Source organism: Lucilia sericata, unplaced genomic scaffold (genome assembly GCF_015586225.1).
Source record: "Lucilia sericata isolate MDLA Ls3-8-SP2 unplaced genomic scaffold, ASM1558622v1 Contig000000F_arrow, whole genome shotgun sequence".
Classification (NCBI taxonomy): Eukaryota; Metazoa; Arthropoda; class Insecta; order Diptera; family Calliphoridae; genus Lucilia; species Lucilia sericata.
Genome location: NW_023994042.1, coordinates 3,522,162 through 3,545,768, shown reverse-complemented (window position 1 = coordinate 3,545,768; position 23,607 = coordinate 3,522,162). Strand labels below are relative to the sequence as shown.

Genomic DNA, 23,607 nt, shown 5'->3' with positions numbered 1-23,607 from the left:
TAGTATTGTATAGTATTAGAACTAGCCTGTAGCCGTGAGAAATCTCAAGATGTCATTAAGTTTAGATCCAGATATCTCACCAAGATTGTATATGAAGTGATATTCATTCACATAGAAGATGGAAGAAGGCAGCAGAACCAGTTCATTTTAGAACCATCTGTAAAGATTCTGATGGTATATTCATTCGGTTCGTTGCTCCTACACCACCTGTTCCTAAAAGGAACTCTAACTTTGAAAACTCTATCATAATATAGTCGGATGGTTGGTTTAATACTGGAGGTAGTAGGCTTAAAATCAAAGAATGTTCATTTGTTCTAGATCTCCAACTTTCATATAAGAGATCCGTATATAAGAATACAGAATACATACTACAGCTGTATACATGCATTTAACTATGTTAGGACTATGTCCCAATTTCATATCTTTTTGTTTTATGTTCCGTTTCTAAGATAATTTAGAATCTAGGATAATTCCTAGATAATGGGATTTCGCAATTCTTTAACTGCGGCAGGTTGAAGCTTGGAATCTTGAAATCCTTGGATTTACTTCTAGGTCACTCCCAGTTATTGAGTAGCAGCAGAGCGTTGGATTTAATGTCACTGATCACGTCTGGGAATATTCCTTTCACCAGTATCGGAACATTGTCCTCATAAGCAAAGAATTTTATTCCAGTTAAATAAGAATGGAGTTAACAACGACAAGCTAAAGCACATGCTTGAACCTAACGCTCTGTAGATCGACCTTTAAAGTAGGCACGTTGTCTAGTTGAAAGGGTCTTTCTAGCGTTTTGAGCTGAAAAGATAAAAGGCCAATTGGACGAAAGTTTTTTGCATTCTCATGTTGCCAGCATTGGGAATTGAAACGACATTCTCCATTGACCGGAACATTGTTGTGAGAGAGGCTGAGCGTGAATATTCTATAAAACCAATGGATGGTTTATTTCTTTGCACTTTGTATCATCTTTGGTAAAATACCATCTCGTCCTAGTGTTTGAATGTGGAAATCCTTGCAACCCGGGAAATGTGTATTCGGTAGGATGTGAAGAGATTCTGCCGATGATTATTTCTAAGTCTAGACGAATCTTTTGTGTTGTATATAGATTAGCAGAAGCTTCTCCATAAGATTCTTTTAGCTTTCTTATACGATTTTAATTTGTCACGGTATGGCTCCCTCAATTTATTATTATACCATGTGAGGGATGTAAAAACAAAGGCAGCAATCTCTACTTTTGTAGTCTATATATCATGAATTTCAGGAAAGAACACAGAAAAACTGGCAATTTTTGACCTCATGTCTTCCAATTTCCTTCATATTATCAATATACTAGCTTATTACCCGCTACTTTGTTAGCGAGGGTTTTTATAGAATGAGAAATATGTTGGCTCTTCATTTAGCAAGGAAAAAATAATATGTTTTACAAAGATTACAAATTTTTAAATATTGGTAATTCCCTAATTTGAAGAAATGATGATTGTATATGTGTACTCAATTTTAAGTACTTAAAAGTCAATTTTTATAGATTCTCATTTACTCCGGGCTCTATATGCTTAATTTCATGTTTTTAGGTTGAATTTTATAGAAAACTCAAAAAGTACCAATCGAAGGACGAAAAAGTGCCAAAGAGTTCACTTTTATAGATTCTCATTTACTCCGGGCTCTACATGCTTAATTTCATGTTTCTAGGTTAAATTTTATGGAAAACTCAAAAAGTACCAGTCGAAGTACGATAAAGTACCAAAAAGTCCCCTTTTATAGATTCTAATTTACTCCAGGCTCTACATGCTTAATTTTATGTTTCTAGGTTAAATTATATAAAAAAACTGAAAAAAGTACCAGTCGAAGAATGAAAAAGTACATAAAAGTCTCCTTTTATAGATTCTTATTTGCTCCGGGCTCTACATGCTTAATTTCATGTTTCTATGTTAAATTTTATAGAAAAATCAAAAAGTACCAATCGAAGAACAAAAAAGTACCAAAAAGGTCCTCTTTTATAGTTTCCAATTTACTCCGGGCTCTATATGCTTAATTTCATGTTTTTAGGTTCAATTTTATAGAAAAATCAAAAAGTACCAGTCGAAGAACGAAAAAGTACCAAAAAGTCCCCTTTTATATATTCTCATTAACTAAGGGCTCTACATGCTTAAATTCATGTTTCTAGGTTAAATTTTATAGAAAACTCAAAAAGTACCAGTCGAAAGACGAAAAAGTTCCAAAAAGTCCCCTTTTATAGATTCTCATTTACTCCGGGCTCTACATGCTTAATTTCATGTTTCTAGGTTAAATTTTATAGAAAACTCAAAAAGTACCAGTCGAAAGACGAAAAAGTACCAAAAAGTCCCCTTTTATAGATTCTCATTTACTAAGGGCTCTCATTTACTAAGGGCTCTACATGCTTAATTTCATGTTTCTAGGTTAAATTTTATAGAAAACTCAAAAAGTACCACTCGAAGGACGAAAAAGTACCAAAAAGTCCCCTTTTATAGATTCTCATTTACTAAGGGCTCTACATGCTTAATTTCATGTTTCTAGGTTAAATTTTATAGAAAACTCAAAAAGTACCAGTCGAAGGACGAAAAAGTACCAAAAAGTCCCCTATTATAGATTGTCATTTACTCTGGGCTCTACATGCTTAATTTCATGTTTCTAGGTTAAATTTTATAGAAAACTCAAAAAGTACCAGTCGAAAGACGAAAAAGTTCCAAAAAGTCCCCTTTTATAGATTCTCATTTACTCCGGGCTCTACATGCTTAATTTCATGTTTCTAGGTTAAATTTTATAGAAAACTCAAAAAGTACCAGTCGAAGGACGAAAAAGTACCAAAAAGTCCCCTATTATAGATTGTCATTTACTCTGGGCTCTACATGCTTAATTTCATGTTTCTAGGTTAAATTTTATAGAAAACTCAAAAAGTACCAGTCGAAAGACGAAAAAGTACCAAAAAGTCCCCTTTTATAGATTCTCATTTACTAAGGGCTCTACACGCTTAATTTCATGTTTCTAGCTTAAATTTTATAGAAAACTCCAAAAGTACCAGTCGAATTACGAAAAAGTACCAAAAAGTCCCCTATTATAGATTGTCATTTACTCTGGGCTCTACATGCTTAAGTTCATGTTTCTAGGTTAAATTTTGTAGAAAACTCCAAAAGTACCAGTCGAAAGACGAAAAAGTTCCAAAAAGTCCCCTTTTATAGATTCTCATTTACTCCGGGCTCTACATGCTTAATTTCATGTTTCTAGGTTAAATTTTATAGAAAACTCAAAAAGTACCAGTCGAAAGACGAAAAAGTACCAAATAGTCCCCTTTTATAGATTCTCATTTAATAAGGGCTCTACATGCCTAATTTTATGTTTCTAAGTTAAATTTTATAGAAAACTCAAAAAGTACCAGTCGAAAGACGAAAAAGTACCAAAAAGTCCCCTTTTATAGATTCTCATTTACTAAGGGCTCTACATGCTTAATTTCATGTTTCTAGGTTAAATTTTATAGAAAACTCAAAAAGTACCAGACGAAAGACGAAAAAGTTCCAAAAAGTCCCCTTTTATAGATTCTCATTTACTAAGGGCTCTACATGCTTAATTTCATGTTTCTAGGTTAAATTTTATAGAAAACTCAAAAAGTACCAGTCGAAAGACGAAAAAATACCAAATAGTCCCCTTTTATAGATTCTCATTTACTAAGGGCTCTACATGCTTAATTTCATGTTTCTAGGTTAAATTTTATAGAAAACTCAAAAAGTACCAGTCGAAGGACGAAAAAGTACCAAAAAGTCCCCTATTATAGATTGTCATTTACTCTGGGCTCTACATGCTTAATTTCATGTTTCTAGGTTAAATTTTATAGAAAACTCAAAAAGTACCAGTCGAAAGACGAAAAAATACCAAATAGTCCCCTTTTATAGATTCTCATTTAATAAGGGCTCTACATGCTTAATTTCATGTTTCTAGGTTAAATTTTATAGAAAACTCAAAAAGTACCAGTCGAAGGACGAAAAAGTACCAAAAAGTCCCCTTTTATAGATTCTCATTTACTAAGGGCTCTACATGCTTAATTTCATGTTTCTAGGTTAAATTTTATAGAAAACTCAAAAAGTACCAGTCGAAGGACGAAAAAGTACCAAAAAGTCCCCTATTATAGATTCTCATTTACTCTGGGCTCTACATGCTTAATTTCATGTTTCTAGGTTAAATTTTATAGAAAACTCAAAAAGTACCAGTCGAAAGACGAAAAAGTTCCAAAAAGTCCCCTTTTATAGATTCTCATTTACTCCGGGCTCTACATGCTTAATTTCATGTTTCTAGGTTAAATTTTATAGAAAACTCAAAAAGTATCAGTCGAAAGACGAAAAAGTAGCAAAAAGTCCCCTTTTATAGATTCTCATTTACTAAGGGCTCTACATGCTTAATTTCATGTTTCTAGGTTAAATTTTATAGAAAACTCAAAAAGTACCAGTCGAAGGACGAAAAAGTACCAAAAAGTCCCCTTTTATAGATTCTCATTTACTAAGGGCTCTACATGCTTAATTTTATGTTTCTAGGTTAAATTTTACAGAAAACTCAAAATGTACCAGTCGAAGGACGAAAAAGTACCAAAAAGTCCCCTTTTATAGATTCTCATTTATTCCGGGCTCTACCAAAAATAGGTACAATTTTAACCCCTTAAACGTCCGAATATCCAAAAAGTACTAAATTCATATTTTTATTTTTTCGTTAAGTTATGAAGGAGTCAAAAATATTTTTTGAATGTGCACTGGTTTAAAAGATACATGGGGTGCGAAAAAAGTACCAAAATACAGTTTTTACCCGTTTATTCCCTAAAGGGGCCGAATTTTAAAAAAGTACCAGACACCTGTCCGTTTATTTTTTAAATGAACGGCGATAAGCTTTAAACTGTTTTTGTATCTTTTCTAGTTTAGGAGATATAAGGTTACCGAATTTACCCGTTTTTACCCTTTTTTACCCCCTAAACATTCGAATTTCCAAAAATCCCGTCTTAGTGGATCTATTTGGCGGGAGACCAACCTCCTGTCCAAATTTCAGCTCTTTAGCTTCAACCGTTTAGGCTGTGCGATGATGAATCAGTCAGTCAGTCAGTCAGTAACGTTAGAATTTTATATATATAGATGTATAAAAAGCTTCAAATAATCGACTTATGCATTTTTAAAAAATTTTAAATTGGGAGAACGATTTCAAAAATGCATTCAAAAAGTGCATTTCCATTAATAATGCATCTTAAACTTTTTAATATAAAAATTATATTAGAATGAAAGAGCTCATCCATAGTAATAGATTGGGTTCTAAATCAACAAAATCCGATATGAACTCTCAAAGTTTTATACCTTTTTGATTTTTTGATCGCGTTTCTTGAAATTTTTAAGAATTTAACGTTGATATGTCTTATGTGTCTAATAGAGTATGTGTTTACAAAAAATTAAAGAAATCTGAAGACCATTGGTCAATTCTTATTTGATTTCTCATGGAATTCATTATATATAAAATTCTAACGTTACTGACTGATTCATCATCGCACAGCCTAAACTAAAGAGCTGAAATTTGGACAGGAGGTTGGTCTTCCGCCAAATAGATTCACTAAGATGTAATTTTTGGAAATTTGAATGTTTAGGGGGTAAAAACGGGTAAATTCGGTAACCTCATATCTCCTAAACTAGAAAAAATACAAAAACAGTTTAAAGCTTATCGTCGTTCATTTAAAAAATAAGCGGACAAGTGTCTGGTACTTTTTTCAAATTCGGCCTCTTTAGGGAATAAACGGGTAAAAACTGTATTTTAATACTTTTTTGCACCCCATGTATCTTTTAAACCAGTGAACATTCAAACAATATTTTTGACTCCTTTATAAATTGACGAAAAAATAAAAATATGAATTTAGTACTTTTTTTATATCCGGACGTTTAAGTGGTGAAAATTTCACCTATTTTTTGTAACTTTTTCATAAAACATTGTTTGATTTGTACATATTTGTACATATCATGGCGAACTAATAAGGTGAAGTCATTTCAACAGCTGATTGTTTTTTTGTCCATGGAAATTTAGCCCGAAGTTGTCAAACTCAATATAAAATAGGTTAAATTTTGTAGAAAACTCCAAAAGTACCAGTCGAAAGACGAAAAAGTTCCAAAAAGTCCCCTTTTATAGATTCTCATTTACTCCGGGCTCTACATGCTTAATTTCATGTTTCTAGGTTAAATTTTATAGAAAACTCAAAAAGTACCAGTCGAAAGACGAAAAAGTACCAAATAGTCCCCTTTTATAGATTCTCATTTAATAAGGGCTCTACATGCCTAATTTTATGTTTCTAAGTTAAATTTTATAGAAAACTCAAAAAGTACCAGTCGAAAGACGAAAAAGTACCAAAAAGTCCCCTTTTATAGATTCTCATTTACTAAGGGCTCTACATGCTTAATTTCATGTTTCTAGGTTAAATTTTATAGAAAACTCAAAAAGTACCAGACGAAAGACGAAAAAGTTCCAAAAAGTCCCCTTTTATAGATTCTCATTTACTAAGGGCTCTACATGCTTAATTTCATGTTTCTAGGTTAAATTTTATAGAAAACTCAAAAAGTACCAGTCGAAAGACGAAAAAATACCAAATAGTCCCCTTTTATAGATTCTCATTTAATAAGGGCTCTACATGCTTAATTTTATGTTTCTAGGTTAAATTTTATAGAAAACTCAAAAAGTACCAGTCGAAAGACGAAAAAATACCAAATAGTCCCCTTTTATAGATTCTCATTTAATAAGGGCTCTACATGCTTAATTTCATGTTTCTAGGTTAAATTTTATAGAAAACTCAAAAAGTACAAGTCGAAGGACGAAAAAGTACCAAAAAGTCCCCTTTTATAGATTCTCATTTACTAAGGGCTCTACATGCTTAATTTCATGTTTCTAGGTTAAATTTTATAGAAAACTCAAAAAGTACCAGTCGAAGGACGAAAAAGTACCAAAAAGTCCCCTATTATAGATTCTCATTTACTCTGGGCTCTACATGCTTAATTTCATGTTTCTAGGTTAAATTTTATAGAAAACTCAAAAAGTACCAGTCGAAAGACGAAAAAGTTCCAAAAAGTCCCCTTTTATAGATTCTCATTTACTCCGGGCTCTACATGCTTAATTTCATGTTTCTAGGTTAAATTTTATAGAAAACTCAAAAAGTATCAGTCGAAAGACGAAAAAGTAGCAAAAAGTCCCCTTTTATAGATTCTCATTTACTAAGGGCTCTACATGCTTAATTTCATGTTTCTAGGTTAAATTTTATAGAAAACTCAAAAAGTACCAGTCGAAGGACGAAAAAGTACCAAAAAGTCCCCTTTTATAGATTCTCATTTACTAAGGGCTCTACATGCTTAATTTTATGTTTCTAGGTTAAATTTTACAGAAAACTCAAAATGTACCAGTCGAAGGACGAAAAAGTACCAAAAAGTCCCCTTTTATAGATTCTCATTTATTCCGGGCTCTACCAAAAATAGGTACAATTTTAACCCCTTAAACGTCCGAATATCCAAAAAGTACTAAATTCATATTTTTATTTTTTCGTTAAGTTATGAAGGAGTCAAAAATATTTTTTGAATGTGCACTGGTTTAAAAGATACATGGGGTGCGAAAAAAGTACCAAAATACAGTTTTTACCCGTTTATTCCCTAAAGGGGCCGAATTTTAAAAAAGTACCAGACACCTGTCCGTTTATTTTTTAAATGAACGGCGATAAGCTTTAAACTGTTTTTGTATCTTTTCTAGTTTAGGAGATATAAGGTTACCGAATTTACCCGTTTTTACCCTTTTTTACCCCCTAAACATTCGAATTTCCAAAAATCCCGTCTTAGTGGATCTATTTGGCGGGAGACCAACCTCCTGTCCAAATTTCAGCTCTTTAGCTTCAACCGTTTAGGCTGTGCGATGATGAATCAGTCAGTGAATCAGTCAGTCAGTCAGTCAGTAACGTTAGAATTTTATATATATAGATGTATAAAAAGCTTCAAATAATCGACTTATGCATTTTTAAAAAATTTTAAATTGGGAGAACGATTTCAAAAATGCATTCAAAAAGTGCATTTCCATTAATAATGCATCTTAAACTTTTTAATATAAAAATTATATTAGAATGAAAGAGCTCATCCATAGTAATAGATTGGGTTCTAAATCAACAAAATCCGATATGAACTCTCAAAGTTTTATACCTTTTTGATTTTTTGATCGCGTTTCTTGAAATTTTTAAGAATTTAACGTTGATATGTCTTATGTGTCTAATAGAGTATGTGTTTACAAAAAATTAAAGAAATCTGAAGACCATTGGTCAATTCTTATTTGATTTCTCATGGAATTCATTATATATAAAATTCTAACGTTACTGACTGATTCATCATCGCACAGCCTAAACTAAAGAGCTGAAATTTGGACAGGAGGTTGGTCTTCCGCCAAATAGATTCACTAAGATGTAATTTTTGGAAATTTGAATGTTTAGGGGGTAAAAACGGGTAAATTCGGTAACCTCATATCTCCTAAACTAGAAAAAATACAAAAACAGTTTAAAGCTTATCGTCGTTCATTTAAAAAATAAGCGGACAAGTGTCTGGTACTTTTTTCAAATTCGGCCTCTTTAGGGAATAAACGGGTAAAAACTGTATTTTAATACTTTTTTGCACCCCATGTATCTTTTAAACCAGTGAACATTCAAACAATATTTTTGACTCCTTTATAAATTGACGAAAAAATAAAAATATGAATTTAGTACTTTTTTTATATCCGGACGTTTAAGTGGTGAAAATTTCACCTATTTTTTGTAACTTTTTCATAAAACATTGTTTGATTTGTACATATTTGTACATATCATGGCGAACTAATAAGGTGAAGTCATTTCAACAGCTGATTGTTTTTTTGTCCATGGAAATTTAGCCCGAAGTTGTCAAACTCAATATAAAAAAAATCTCTCTCAAACCCGACGCTGTCAAACTACATATATAAAAAATTTCATGAATTCGCCGCAAAATGAAATGACTTCACCTTATAGTGTATTCGCCTTGGTACATATGAATGAATACTTAATGATGGGCTCCCACTACCATATTGCAACTTTTTGAAATAAAATGTTTATTACTTCAATAGGGAGAAAAAAACCAAAAGGGGGGAAAACGGGAAATTTGATTTGATTCAAACTCACTGACCCAATTTTAATAAATTTGGAGAAATTGATAGATTTAGTAACACTAAATATACCAATGGAGTGTTACTTTGGACTCCGGTACTATTTTTTGGTACTTTTTTGTTTTTTAACTGGTACTTTTTGAGTTTTTTATAATATGATCCTAGAAAGCATGAGAACCAATAAAAGGTACTTTTTCGTTCTTTAAAGGGTAATTTTTGAATTTTCTATAATATTAAACCTTGAAATGTGAAATTAAACATGTAGTGCCTCGAGTAAGTGAGAACCAATAAAAGGGGACTTTTTGGTACTTTTTCTTTTTTTTACTTTTTGAATTTTCTATAATATTGAATTTAGGAACATGAAATTAAATAAAATTGGTCTTTTGGTACTCTTTCGTACTTTAACTGGTACTTTTTGAGTTTTTTATAATATGATTCTAAAATATTGAATATATAAATATATAATAAACACGCAGTATCCTAATTGAACGAAAATTTAAAAAGGATACTTTCAGGCACTTTATTGTTATTTTACTAATACTTTTCGAATTTTCTATAATATTGAACCTAAAATTGGACACGCAGCTTCCTGATTGTATAAAAATCTGTATGCGAGGAATTTCTGATTTAATAAAAATCTATAAAAAGGCACTGTCTGGTACTTTATCGTTCTTCAACTGTTTTTTTTTAATTTTCTGTAATATTGAGACTAGAATCATAAAATCAAACTTATAGAGTTCTCTAAAAGGGGACTTTTTGATATTGCAGATATATATACATTTACAACAATGATATTTATTTTATTCCATTACGATGAGGATAGCGAAGTACACTGGGTATAGCTAGTATATATATAAAAGTGTAGCGTTACTGACAAACTGATTCATCATCGCACAGCCTAAACGGCTGAACCTAGAATCATGAAATTTTGACAGTAGATGTGTTTTTGGTTATGTAGATCTACTAAGGAGGGAAATTTGTACATTTAGGGGTAAAAAAGGGTAAAACAGGGTTTCTTAATTATCTTATCCAATATTAGTGATGCAAGAAAAATTTTAAATGCACCTGTATCTACTTTTAAAATGATCAAATGGGTGTCTGGTACTTTTTTGAAATTCGTACTTTTAAGAGGTGAAAATGTGTAACAAAGGTGATTTTGGTACCTTTTTTGGCCCTTTATAAATAAATTGAATATACATATCTCAAATGGGTGTCTGGTACTTTTTTGAAATTCGTACTTTTAAGAGGTGAAAATGTGTAACAAAGGTGATTTTGGTACCTTTTTTGGCCCTTTATAAATAAATTGAATATACATATCTCCCAAAATTATGAGACACCTGTTTCGTACTTTTTTAAAATTTAGTCCTTTTTGGTTTTTCAGGGTATGTCAGTTTTTAAAATAAATGCGAAAAATCTACATACATATGTATGTATGTCTAAAAGCACTTATAATTTTTTAAAAAATATTTTGCACATTCGTTTTAATCATATCTCCGATTCTTATGGATCGATTTTACATTTGGTGCGTGAACTTTTTTTAATAACCGCGAAAAAATTAAGACGTAGTTTCTCATAGTTTTTAATACTTGAATTTTAATTTTGCAAAACATTAAAAAAATAACCAAAATGATAATTTTTAGAAATGTTATACATTATTCTGTTAAGAAATGAGAGTTTTTAATGAAAGGAAACATGGAAAGCTTTACTCACATCATTGCTACAATTTTCCTCCATCTTTTCAAGACCAGCAATCGCTTCAACAGTTTGCATGCTCTTTAGTTTATTCCTGAGTTTTGTATTGTAATATCAAAATATTATAGATTGAGGCCGGGAACTACTTTACTTCCGAGTCAGAGACCCAGTTTTCTTGAACCACGCCAATGTCCTGGATATTCTCATCGACTGGAAGAACTCGTATATTGTCTTAGCGTCATCTTCGGATACTCGGTGAGCGTCATACTTGAGAGCAGAGAGTTAGCATCTTCAACATTATCTGTCTCATCAATCGCCGATTTGGTCGGCAGGGACACCTTTACCTTGACAACATAAAACCCGCCTTCTCTAGTTCCACGAAACCTATTTCCGTGATGGCTAGAATTAGGCATGTATGACCATCACCTTGGGATTCTGCAGCTTCAGACATTCCAACATTTTTGGTGCGTCAGGACCTTCCTTCAGAAAATAACTTTAATTCCAAAATTCTCTTAATTATATTAATATCACGATGAAATTCAGCATAAATAACTTTTATATAAACATAAATAGTTGCACAAAATTGTATGAGGATCGGCACATATTTAGCCCTATCCCCCAAAAAAGCTTCTTTCAGAATAACACTTTATGAACAATTATGTATAAGAAAAAGATGAATAACATCGTCAATTGCTACTGGATTTTTAAAAGAGAACTTGCGATTAACTCATGAACAGACTTAGTTTTCTAATGCATTAATAAATATATGGAAAGCAGAATAGTTTAAATATACAATTCGGTAATAACAATTAAAACACACAGTAATACTATTTGAAATATTAAGGGTTTTCATTTAAACGCTTAAGTTTTCCATTTGTGCAAGTGGGCAAGCTTATTCGACTTGTTTCATGAAACCCCTGTTCAAATTCTGTTCAATTACAATACTTATTTATAAACATTTTACAGCAATGTCAAACGAAATCAAAAAATAAAAAATAAATTATTTTAACAAAAAATTTTACAAAATATGTTAAAAATGTGAATATTCAAGTCCATAAATTTAAAAGTGAACAATAGTGAACAGATTTATTAAATGCACAATAAGTTTGCTCAAGTTTGCCAGTCTAAATAGTCGCTCAAACTTATAAGGGTTGAGCAAATCAATTTTCATACAATTCAATTGCGAGAATGGAAACATGCACAGGTTGCACAGTTTACGAGGGTTTTGAACGTTTAAATGAAAACCCTTATTATTTATTGTACACAAATTTGTGGAATGTATTTACACACAATGATATTTTATAAAATACTAGCTATACCCAGTGTGCTTTGCTACCCTAAAAGGAATATGTATAAATAAATACCAGATTTATTATATGTTACATATAAAAGATGTCAAACAAATTATTGCAAGTTCGCCAGTTTCTATCTATCGCCAATTTCTATCTATCTACAAAAAATTTGAATAATATAAGAGTTTCCAAGATGCACGAAATTTTGTATTTAATTCATATATGTGGTGCCAAGCCCCCCATTGAAAGTCCGCCCGTTATTCTCTAAATGTTCACATGAATGTCAAAGTTCTTCATGTAAAATTTTAAGATTCTAGCTCTAATAGTTTCTCAGATATACGAATTTAATTCATGTGGGGGCTTCAAGCCCACCGGATGAAAGTCCGCCCTTTTTCCTCCAAAATATTCAGATGATTATTAAAATAATTTGTTCAAAATTTGAAGAATCTAGTTCTATTAGTTTCCCAGTTAAACGAAATTTTGTATTTAATTCATATGGGAGGTACCAAGTAACCCATTGGAAGTCCGCCCGTTATATTCTAAATGTTCAGGTGAATGTCAAAGTTCTTCAAGTAAAATTTAATGATTCTAGCTCTAATTGTTTCTCAGATATACGAATTTTTCTATTTTATTCATATGGGGGCTCCAAGCCCCCCAGATGAAAGTCCGCTCTTTTTTCCTTAAAAATGTTCAGATGAATATTAAAGTTCTTCGTGCAAAATTTTAAGAATTTAGTTCTATTAGTTTCCCAGATAAACGAATTTTTGTTTTTAATTAATATGGGAGGTGCCGCTCCCCTCATGGGTAGTCCGCCAATTTTTTACCCAAAATGTTTATATGGATGTTAAAGTTCTTTGTGCAAAATTTTAAGAATTTAGTTCTATTAGTTTCCCAGATAAACGAATTTTTGTATTTAATTAATATGGGAGGTGCCGCTCCCCTCATGGGTAGTCCGCCAATTTATTACCCAAAATGTTTATATGGATGTTAAAGTTCTTCGTGCTAAATTTTAAGAATTTAGTTCTATTAGTTTCCCAGATAAACGAATTTTTGTATTTAATTTATATGGGAGGTACCACGCCCCCTAATGCTAGTCCGCCTACTTTTTGTCCTAAATGATCATATTGACACTAAAGTGGCTCCGACAAAATTTGAGGACTCTAACTGTTATATTTTCTAAAATATACGGATTTTATATTTTCTTAATGTGGGCGTGGCTCATCGCCCACTTGAAATTTCGAAATAAAAAGTAGCCTATTACCTATTCCAGACATGCAGGAATATGCTGTGAAAATTTCAAGAAAATCGGTTCAGCCGTTTATTAGTCTATAACGTTCAAACATACAAACATACAAACAAACACACATTCATTTTTATATATATAGATTAATATTTTCAGATAAAATAACTTATATTTAACATCTTGCACCCATTTTTGGTAAAAATTACATATATGACCTTTGGCTTGACCGTATATAAGATTTTGCTTTTAGTTCTTGACCAAATATTCCATGTTGAATAGTTTATAGTATGTTGATGGTTTGTAGGCCCTAGATTTCTTGCTTCTATTGCTGCAAACATATTCAAATCTCATAAAATCTAATTTAACCTTGATTTTTAAATGAACAACATTACCTTTTTCCTTTTTAATCATCTGTATCTTTTATCTTTTAAAAATATTTGTGAATTTTATATACTTTTTGTTTTAATATTTTTTTAAACATCAAACTAATAGTATATTCGGTTAGGAACATCGAATTAATTCAAGTTCTATTACCATAACCGAATTTGTACGTGTTTTTAATGGAGAATTGGTTGCAATGACTAAATAATGTTTAAAATGTTTAGCTTAAACTACATAAATTACTAAAAATGTTTAGCTTAAACTTTTTTTCGGTAATAATAACTAATATTTGAAATTCATACGTTCGAATGCTAAATTAAATTCGGCAGTATTTGCAGAATTAATAAAATAAATTCATAACAGACACATTCGGTTAAAACTACTGATTTGAAAATTGTTTTAACCACAATTCAATTACAATCATGATTTTTCAGGAAAATTAGTAAAATTCATAGTTTTTTAATGGCAGTGATGGAATTTTTGTTGACATTACTAAATATCTACATCGGGAACCGATTCCCTATCGATCTTTTTTCTGTGTGTAGAAGATTTTTGAAGAAATATTGATTTTTACCTTTGTGTAAAAACTATTGCAAATAGCACCATAAAACAACTTGTTAATGGAGCATTGGGTAATAGAATAGACTAATAAGTACAGAAAATAACTGTAAAGCTGGTTTTAAATCCGGAAAAGTCTGGTAAGCACATTTCTAACCAGTTATTTTTTTGGTCATCGTCAAACAAAAGTTATTTACCCAAAAAGAAAGTACTTACACTTTGCTCCAATATTACTTGCCTACTTACCGGGTAAGTAAATATATTTTATGCGTGAAGTTTATGATTCGAAATGAGCGAAAAAATTTATTTTAGTAAATATTACCATATTGCCTGAAAAGTGGAACTGGGCATGTTTAGGTGTAAGATTGCTTTTCAGGACGAAACTTATGGATTTATATAATAATATATGTATGTATGTATATAAATTAAAAATTACGTTCCTGCAATAAAAAAATTTCAAACAGGAAATAAAGATTATCTGTTTATTTTTACGGTTTCTTAAATAAACTAAATTGGCACAATACTATTTATTGTTTTTATTTGAGATTTTATATTATCAATGTTTAATTTGTCTAATAAACTCTTAGACATGTTTTACATACATATAACCAGTTTTGTCTTGGAATGTTTATCAAAATATCTTTTTTTATTAGTTTTGGACCAGCCCTTTGTGGAGTACTCTTTACTCCCGAGTGCGGAGTAGTATCAAATTTTTGGACATATCTAACAATGTTCTCGTTACCAATTGTATGTCATTTGGTTGCAAACATTTTAAGACTATAGCAACACTTAACACATGGTTAAACACACAACATTAATTTACGAAAAATAACAAACGTTTAAAGGGAAAGTATACCTTGATTCAGAGGAAATATTATTTGCTGGATAACTGTAATAATGTAACACTACCTTGTAATTTTGTATTTTTGCGATTCGTTATTTCTGAAGATGACATCCAAATAAAGATAACATTCAATAAAGCTCGATTTATATATAAAAATGTCGAATAATAATAACCTTTGGTTAAAAAGTATATTTAAACATAAATTTTGTCATGGAAATTTTAATTGAAAAATATAAATTATTTCAAATAATATTGTTGTTGACATCAAAAAGATGTAGTTGGTTAACTTCCTCTTTTATTCTCAGACTAGACTAAAATATTTGTCTATCGGGTAACATTATCAACGTTTTAATGTTTCGAACTACATTTAACCAGAAATGAAAAGAACGTGGCATTAATTTATACAAACATAATATCGCCGCCTTTATTTAGAAAGGACGCAACAAAAGTATAGTTTATTAGGCATTAAACAATAGTAATGTTCCAATTATTCATTACTAATTTTCACAAGAATGCGGTCAAAATTCCGAAACTTCCAACATTGGTTGAATTTTACCATAAATAAAAGTGTTAAAACATTTGAATAAAAATTAATATTGTAGACTAGATATTGCTTCCTCTATTGATAGATATACTAATTTTAAGTACTTATGTAATAAATACGACAGGTGACACACCCATTATTGTTAGTTAAGCATACATATTTCGTAGATATTTTTATTGATACCATTAAAGTTATTCGTACAAAATATTAGGTTTCTAGCTGTTATAGTTTCCCAAATATATGAAATTTAGTATTTAATGGGGTGTTTAAAGCCACTTTTGTTTTAATATTCATGCTGAGAACAATTTAAAGTCTGTAGCTGTTCAAGTTTCCCAGACGGAAAAAAGACGTTTTAAAATTATACACGGTTTGAAACCAAAGTGTTTTTAATTTGTCAATAACATCCGTTGTATGCATGGATATTTGTCAAATCAACAACAAAAATATAAAAAATACACAACGTTATCAAATTAACAAGAAAATAATAAACAGCTAACTATAAACATTTTAAAATTTTTCCATAATATTTATTATACGATGTGGTATCAAAGCGCCAAAGCTATGTTGTCAAATAGATCCCGTCATTGTCGAAATGATAACGATGTTTTGCTGAAATGACACAAATCGTAATCAAAATGACAACAATGCGTTGTCAAAATAACAACAGTGGTTGGCACGGACATAGTGTTCGCAATAATGCAAGAAAAGTAATTAAGAAATATTGAAGGGTATAAAAGATAATGATTTTCAAACAGCAAATTCCTACTAAAATGAACGTAATTTTATATGAAATGCTACGCATTTATTTAAACTAGATATATTAATTTTATATAAAAACTTTTACAAAATTAAAACTCATGCTCTTAGTACAAGTTGGAAATTAATTTGACTTGTCTCCGATTTTAAGATAAAACTTGATAAGAAGTAGTGTTTTTCGCTTATATTCATAAACTTAGTCTAAATCTCGTATGTATAGTTTAATGAATCCAATTTTTGATTAGAACTGGTGGTAAAAGTTACTCAACATGCTTTTAGTTGGTCATTTTCACATTTCATACTTTCTGGTGCAAAATATTAAAAAAAATCTAACTGGAATTTGCCACCGATTTTTAAAGTAGCAAATTTAAAAATATTACGATTACGCGATGTTCTAGACTTCTAAATACAAGATTATAAGTGTACCTCGCAAAAAAGAGGTATTTTCAAAAGTTTCAGATTTTCTCCAGTAGTTTTTGTCGTCCTTCTATATACATACTATATATGTATATTCCATTTCGGGCACATCATGGTGACATATCTTAAACGACGCGTACTTCAGTTTTCATCATCGAACTCAGGGTTTTACTACCATATAACTCACCAGAGGGTGATGGCACACAAATTTATCATAACTCTTTCAGTAGATCTAAACAAATTGTAGAAGAAACTTTATCAAAATATAGAGGTATGCAGTTACAGTACTTCAAACAAAACCATTTTTTTAATTCTTCAATTACAAGTAATTGTAATTGGCAAAACTTCAATTACAATTACAAATAATTGTAATTGGTAAAACTTTAATTACAATTAAAAGTAATTGTAATTAGTAAAGCTTTAATTGAATATGTATAAATTACCCCACAAGCCTGCTAATAATTAAAGCCCCCTTTACACAAGCACACAAGTAATATGATCTGTCAAAATTTTGTGTAGAAGAGTACGGATGGGATCGTCTAAACGCGATATGTAATGAAACCATCACACCTTGAGAGAAAATACGGATGCAAAATTTGACAGTCGTATGGCGCTCTTCATTTTTTCAAGAAACAAGCAAGTCTCATTAGATCAGGGATGTATTTTATGTAAACACATGCAAAAAAAGTGAACCAGCTTTTTCCATCTTTGTAATTGTTTTATACCAATCGTGTAAACACAAAAAATATAAATCATAAGACTTTTATTCACTTTTTTGTCATACGGATTGAATTTCATTTTACTTTTTCATTAGACTTTACGTACGTAAAGTGTGATCGTGTAAGACAGACATATTTTTATTAGACTTTTATTAGTATTTTTTCACCTACACATCCTACACTAAAAATATTAAATATGTTATTTTAAAATTTTACTGACGATATACAAACTTGTTACATTGATACTTATTCATAGGTACATACATATATATGTATGTAGTATGTATATAAATATACCCGGATATTTAAACGGATGGCGTGCGTACATTTGTATACAAAATTTCTGTCATTTAAGGAATAAGACAAACAAGTGTTTATTTGTTTTTCTGTGGATGAGGACATACATTCATATATATTTGTGTATGTATGTATGTATATCCTTATTGTCTGTGTGCAAAACATGAAATAAGAGTTGCCACTTTGGTCCAAATTTATTCCAAATTTGGTGGTTCAAAAATATTTTTTAGGTATTTAATGTTATTGTTAATTATTTAGATTTATTTTAAGCCAAATTTACCATAACGAAAGTTTTATTATGGAACTGCAAAGATTCAAAATATTTATGAAAATTTTGATTATACCCTACACCACAATAGTGGGGATGGTATTATTGATTATTAAATTAGTTTTATTCACTGAGGACCTCTTTTAAAATTTAAGTTGTTAAATGTTTAAACATTTCGTAGGTTTTTGTAATTTTTCCCAAAAATTTGACAAGAAAAACTATTCTGGATTGGCAACGCTTCAAGAAATCCCATTGTTAAGGGTGTTCATATGAATGTATGTATGTGTGTTTTCTATAAAATGTTATTTACATTTAACGCTATTTATACCCTACACCACTTTATTGGGTAGGGTATATTGGATTTGTGCTGATGTTTGTAACGTATAGAATTAATGGTTCCATCCACTTAAAAGTATATCCATCTGCCTAGAATCATTTTCTGAGTCGATTAAGCCCTGTCCATTAGTCTGTAATTGAACTACAGGTCGAAATTTTGAAGATATTTCGATGAAATTTGGTACACATATCTTTTGATCCTATTGATTATAATTGATATAGATCAATTATTTCACGTAGCCCCCATACAACCAGAACCCCTAAATAGGGCTTCGGAGCTCATAATAATGCCAAATACCTAAACTAATACCTCTATAAAAATAGGCACAACTGCTTTTTAAATAAGCATTACTTTCGTAATGATCGGCCCATTTTTGACCCTAGCTCCCCTACAAAGTCTTCCTCTGAAAATGCCTTAAACGTGGGCAATTCCCTTATAAACACTTGTATTTCGATAAAATTCGACATAACTTTTATGTCAACAAAACTTTGTTATGATCTGTTCATATTTGATCCTAGCCCCATATATAGCTTCTTTCATAAAATAAGTTTTTCATCAAAAATATATCGAAATTAAAGCAAAATTTAACATAACTGCCTTATGATTAAAACTAATGCACATTTTAGATATACTCATAACTAGTATAGGGTATCATATGGTCGGCCATGCCCGACTATACTCTCTTACTTGTTTTATTAAACATATGTATGGATGTATTCTTATTAAATATATTACCCAATAAAAAGAAATATAAATTTATTAAGAACATAGTCGCTAAAACACCATTAGAGTATCCCAAGAAACAGTTTCTTTGGGAATATGATGTAAGCGCACCGCTTAAATACTGCGTATTACTTCACTGAATACAGGAAATTAAAAAAAAACTTTCGAAAGGGCCTTAATTTCCTACCAGAGATTGAAAATCTGAATCTCAATAAAAATTGTCCAGAACATTATATCCTAACCATTTATTATTCCAAGTACCCTTATGGGATTCTCCCACCTATACTCAGCACAAATTGCATCGCACAGTTTCTTACAGTCCAATACGGTCTTAGGTGTTATTTTGTGGCCTATTATCGCCCTCATTGCTTTCTGTCTATTTACGCATTCCATTATTGATCGGACTTCTGCATGGAAGTTAGTGTTGTGATTAGACGGTAGTATATTTCTGTTACTATGTCTTCAATATAGAATCCTAGGTTTTTCCTTTCAGTTTAGAGCCATCCGTGTAGCAACGGATTCCTACGAGTATTTGCTTTAATGTTTAGCTTGACCATGAAATTATATTTGGAATCAGTATTTCAAAGTTCCTGACATATTTTGTTTCTGGTGTGCGACCGGGAACATCCGATGTTTGTATATATCTAAAGTTAAGAATCGTTCAACGATTATGTGCTTATATCTTATACATATATGTTTTAATGGGTGGAATATCAAGCAACGTTTCTAGGGTATTGGTTGAAGTAGTGCTCAGTGGTGTCTACTTATATCAAAGCAGCATGTACGCTGTAGAAGTTTGATATAACACTTGTTGTATCGAAGTCTTATAAGTTAGGATTGGTCTAATCGCACTTACACCTAAGTACTTAACTCTGTCGGTCACCGGTATCGCCCTGAAAACAGGGTTCAATATACTTTCGTCTTTCTGGTTAACATTCAAGCCTCTCGGTTGAGCCCAACTCTACACAATTAATTTGGATCCTTTCCCCTTAGAAGTATTACTGAAAGATATAAGTGCTTTCTCGGTTAGGGTCTCTAACAGGCAAAAAATGCCACCATGTGGAGAACTGTGAAATAACCTTTTCTGATAGTTATATCGCACATTTTCGCAACACATTTCGCCTATACCTACTACCTACATATGTATATAGTAGACAACTCCATACAATGCGGTTTCCACAGATTCTTTTTTCACATAAGCATGCTGCTGATATTTGAGGACTTTGTCTGATATATACTGGTTTTGATCCTGCCATTGTCTAACCGTTCCAAGGTTTTAAGTAGGATGGACGTAAGGCTTATCGACCGATAATAATAGGAAAATGAAAGTCCATTAGAAGTTTCATTGTCTCCTTTATATCCTCCATATCTCGTTTGGATTTTTATAATTTTCAAGTAGGGTATTTCCTGCGCAGAACTTCGCTCTCGAAGAGGACGAAAGTGCACTTGTGAATGTTTCTACTTTGGCGTCTATCCTGTTCTAAATTTTTCTTTAGTAAGGGCCCGACATTATCCAATTAGGTTTAAACTTATTCCGAAACCTGATAGTCTCCGGTAATGGCCGTAGTATTTTGAATCTTATATATCTAAAGTCTGAATTTCCTTTCTAAACATATAGTTTTGTCTAATATTTTTCCTTGAGGTTTATTTTAATAAACTAAATCATGGTCTAATAGATGACTCTTTCATGTATATGGGACAGCGGTGTCCAAAAAGGATGTTATCCTGCTATATCCTTCGAAAACATTTTTTTCTCTCGGCAACTTTGGCGCCCAGTTTCTTCTTCACATATTTCATGGAGCAAAAATAAAATATAGACATAACTTTTATTCAAAAAATACCAACTACTGGCACATTTACCCTTGTTATGTGATGTAAGTCACTCTTCTAATTTAGTTGAAATGACGTTTAAGCACTGTATCTTTCAAAATAGAGCTTATCTAATTTTACCCACAACATCGCAGGCACGACTGAATCTCAAATTATTAATTGTTTAATATAGAAATTATTGTCAAGGAACCCATAGTGCGTCATATTAATTGTCAATAAGCAAAAAACAAGTAGGAAAGTATAGTCGGGAATGGCCGGCTATAGAATACCCTACACCACGGGTATATTTTCAAAATTATTTATTTTTCATAAAGAAATTTTTATGTTGAATTTTACCTTAATTTCGATGTATTTAAGCAATTTATTGATGAAAAACTAAATTTCTAAAAGAGGCTTTATATGACCGGGCATGCTTCAATCAATTCAGAAAGTGATTCTGAGTCGATCGGTATACTTTAAGGTGGGTGAACGACCAATATTTTTATGCGTTACAAACATCAGCACAAACACATAATACCCTCCCCACTATAGTGGTGTAGGGTATAAAAACATTTATGCGATGCCAACAATTCAACAGTTTCATTAATTAACACTTTTTTGTTTACAGTGTAAAACGTTTAATAATTTTGTATTTATACATTTTTGTCATACTCAACCCTCTCTGGTGCGCTCATTCCACTGTGTTTACTACTCGTATTTTTAGTAAAAATATGCTAAATGTGATGAATACTACTTGTTGTATATTGACTAATCAGAGAATAAACCGAACAATAAAACCAACAACATCAACAACTACTAGATGAATGAGTAGTAAAAGGAAATTATTATTAGAGGAGTCAGTCATAGTCCGACGTCGCCGTATGTTATTATAACCAATCGGCCAAATTATTCTCAACTCTAAATATATTTCAACAAAATTATCATATTTAGTTGCAGTTAACAACCTTTACGATTTACATGTCCAAAAAACGCATTTACTAAATTATTCAATATTTTTCTAATAAAATAAAAAAAATAAATAAATTAATAAAAATATCGTGATATTTTGGTGCCAAATAGTAATTTAAGTGATTTAAAGTTTTAGAAACGGAATCAAGAGTCTGTAGTATTTTAAAATGTACATCATATGCTAATAAAGAATCTGTGTAAATATAATAATTCAGTTATTTGTAGCAAAAATATGTTTGTGAGAATCAACAGTTGGTTTTTATAAAAAAAAGTTTTACAAATAAAATAATAGAAAAAATAAAATTTAAAATAAAAAAATAATAAAATCTGTTAAATTGTTATACAATAAGGTGCGTTTATTAAAGTTTTTGAAAAAAAAAACAGCAAAAAATATGAAACAAATCTAAAAATATTTATCGATTTTTCTCTTCATCATCAATATATGAATAAATAGCAGCGATATTGTTGTTGTATGTTGCCATTACTTACAAACAAACATACACAATTTAAGTATTTTACATACACATGTGGATAGACAAATAGGTGTGAATTTTGTATGTAAGTTTTTTTTTAAATTTTTTTTTAATATTTTAAATTTTCAAAATCAAAATATATTATTTATTTAAAAACAAACTTTTTGTGCCCGGCGTTGAGTTATCCTATGTATCCCACATCCATTACTTTATTCCATCCATTATTATTTATATCCATTATTTATGATTATTTTCTGCATATGGGCATTTCCACCGAAAAGTCTACTTTTGTGAAATTTAGCACATATTTACTCTTTTTTACCCAAGAGCAAAGCCTACTGAAAATTATTGAAATCGGTCTATTAATAAGGACCACGAATAAGGCTTTTAAGCTCATAATTATGTATATTATATATTCTAGTATATCTTCAAAAATTAGCACAAATAAGTTTTGTATAAGTTTAAATAATACTGCTGATTATCTTAATGATCGGGCATCATTTTGAACACAGCCCCCATACAGAGTTTCATTCAGAAGGTGACTTGAAAGTCAATAATTTACTTATAAACAACTTAAAAACAACTTAAATACTTTATTATAAAAAGTATAATCTACATACTCACTGGTGTTGGGTATCATATGGTCGAACATGCCCGACTATACGTTCTTACTTGTTTATCATCAAATTGTTTAAATATTTCGGAATTAAAGTAAACATAACATAAATGCTTTATTATAGAAAATAATCTACATTTTTAACATACTAAATTATACTTAAATTAAGTTAAATTTTATTGTGAAATTTATTCCCAGTTATTTTATAAGCAAATCCATGAAAAGGTAAACCCCGACTGTCAGAAAGTGTAGTCCGTGGGACAAACACGTCTCCATTGACATGTAGGATTGGTCCTACTTTTGGGTGCTACCAAACATCAACACAAACATCCTGGTATAAGCTATAAAAACCTCTTTCATATTGCATTAAATTTTTACAATTTCTATTAGCTTAATATATTTGCAAAACACACACCTATTTTTCTGCCCAGTTGTGTGCATGCACAAACACTAGTATTTATTATTAATTTATTTTCGTGTAAATGTATGTAAGAGTAATTGTGTGTGAAAGTG

The 23,607-nt window shown here is 30.8% G+C and overlaps 1 protein-coding gene across 8 annotated transcripts in view; it reads left to right on the top strand.

Moving 5' to 3' along the window:
• Positions 1-23,607, top strand: part of LOC119606237 (adenylyl cyclase 78C) — a 107,683-nt gene that overhangs the window by 57,081 nt on the left and 26,995 nt on the right. The window contains exons 1-2 of one of the 8 annotated variants that reach the window (XM_037960141.1): positions 21,965-22,355; positions 22,460-22,563. The exons of 6 other annotated variants lie outside the window; for them this stretch is intronic. The gene's annotated coding sequence lies outside the window, so the exon portion shown is untranslated. Of the gene's footprint in view, positions 1-21,964; positions 22,356-22,459; positions 22,564-23,607 lie in introns of those variants that run through there. One more of the 8 variants, XM_037960199.1, reaches the window with a different exon arrangement.